Raw genomic sequence first — 2136 nt, forward strand, 5'->3', positions numbered from 1 at the left:
ACAATCCCTGGTACCACATAATCAAAACACAACAAGAAAGTCAAGAAAAGACCTGGACTTAGGCCTGGTGCTATTACACAAGGACATGCCACGGGACGCTCACGCACTTCCAGGACCTTGGCTGCTTTCTGGACCACTGACCCCTTGCCTCTTCAGAAACCACTGGCTCAGGGGAGGCTAAATCTCTCTACTTTGGCAGATCAAATAGAGTCACTTGTGTCCGGCCCTAAACAGAAACACTAAATGAACAAATAATAAAGGTGAAGGGCCCCATCAATGACCGCTGGTGACAAGAGTGACTGTGAGGGCACCGTGGGACAGGTCGCTGCCCAGCCTGGTCCTGGTCACTGCCCACAGGTGCCTGCTACAGCCCCTGCTCTGGCCTTAGAGCCCTGCGCCCAGGAACGCCGTCTGCTCACACTGCCTGCATGCTCCTGACCAACCTGTGCTGTTACTGGGCTTGATATTCCTGTGGGATTTATCCCCCTGTACTGCGGATAGAACCCAGGGCCCTGGCACGGAGCTCCATCCCCAGCCCTTTGTTATTTTCTCTTTTCCATCCAGGTCTCACTGATTCACTGAGTTGCCCAGGCTGGGCTCCAAATTACAACCTCCTTCCTCTGCCCTCCAGAGTGCAGGGATACAGATGTGAGCTCCCCATCTGGCTCCTGTAATTTAATCTCATATAAACCTAATTACTTTAACAGCTTTCTTGTAGCAAGATGACAGCACAAATCCTTTAAGGTTTTCCAGGAGCAGCTGGGAAACTTCAAGGTCAGTTTGCATTTAAGGTTGGGTCAAGAAGCCTATTTATTTATTATTTATTTAGGAGTTTTTGTACCAGGAATTGAACTCAGGACCTTGCACTTGCCAGGCAGGTGCTATGCCCTGAGCTACCTCCCCGGCCCCCTATTTAGGTTTTTTTGAGAAAGGGTCTCACTGTGTAGCTCTCAAACTCATCTCTTGCCTCAGCCTCCCAAGTGTTGCAAGAAACCTATTTTGGAAATTTGTCAAAGACGTTTAAAGAGGCTCAGAGGTCACCATGAAGTAATATTTAGCTGTATATTAACCAAAGTAACAATAGGGATTTTCAAAAGTTAATATCAGAGATGGTACAAAAGTAACAGCCTCCTATTGCCAGGCAGGCCTCTGTCAGCCCCCAGGCAAGGGGCACAGGGCGGAACAATAGCAACAGAAAAGGGAAGCCTGGGCCAGGCAGGGTAGTGTAGTCTGTGCTGCTCCCAGCACTCCGGAGGCTGAGGTAGGAGGATCGTCATGAGTTTGAGGCCAGCTCAGGATAAGTACTGAGTTCAAGACCAGCCTGAACTGCATAGTGAGCCTCTGTTTCAAAAAAATAGGGGGCTGGGGATAGGGGATATAGCTCAGTGTCACAGCACCTGCCTGGCAAGCATAAGGTCCTGAGTTTGATTTCCACTACCAAAAAAAGAAAGAAAGAAAGAAAGAAAAAAGAAATGAAAAAGCCAGAGCCCAACTCAGAATCAACTTATCCATCCAGGAGGCTGGGGAGTCACAGAATAATGAGAGAGGGGAGGCTGAGGCAGGAAGGTTTCAAATTCAAACCCCGCTGAGCAAAATGTTTAGAGGACTAGGGGTGCAACTCAGTGGGAGACCACTTGCAGGCTCTAGGCCTTGGTTTGTGGGGGGAGAGGCTAATGAGGGGGCGGGAGATTCACGGCTTTTCTGGGAAGGGGCGGGGTCTTACCGAAACCCAGTTGCTCCGCTCCTCCGCCGGCCTGGCGTTTTTTTTTGGTGGCGGAGAGGTGTCTCTAGGGCAGCAAGGCTGGGCCAGCCTGCATCAGGTTAAACCCGCGTGTCACACGTGACCGTGCCCGCTGTTGGCCGAGGGGCCTGGCCCCCCTGGTCCCCGGCTGCCCTCCGTGACCATCAGCCGCCGTCAGCATCATGACGCGCCCGGAGGAGCCCGGCCTGTGCAGCGATGGAAGCTGGGCTCCTCGGGTGTCCTTGCGCAGGGCCTCGCAGAGGAGGGTGGCGACGCCTCGCCCTGCACCGGGCCGTCTCGGGAGCCGCTGCTACGACAGCTTTCGGACGCTCGGCCCGCTGGCGCTGGCATTGGCCCGAAGGACGTGGGCGCGCCCAGGGGGAGGCTGGGGCGCG

General features: G+C 53.7%; 1 protein-coding gene across 1 annotated transcript in view; it reads left to right on the top strand.

The window, feature by feature from the left end:
* Window positions 1-1754: 1754 nt before the first annotated feature.
* LOC102012822 (sulfotransferase family cytosolic 2B member 1-like) overlaps window positions 1755-2136 on the top strand; it is a gene marked incomplete in the record, with an annotated part of 10696 nt that continues 10314 nt past the window's right edge. Inside the window, 1 exon segment of the mRNA XM_005415116.2 lies at window positions 1755-2136.

Source organism: Chinchilla lanigera, unplaced genomic scaffold (assembly GCF_000276665.1).
Source record: "Chinchilla lanigera isolate Chin_1 unplaced genomic scaffold, ChiLan1.0 scaffold00403, whole genome shotgun sequence".
Lineage (NCBI taxonomy): Eukaryota > Metazoa > Chordata > Mammalia > Rodentia > Chinchillidae > Chinchilla > Chinchilla lanigera.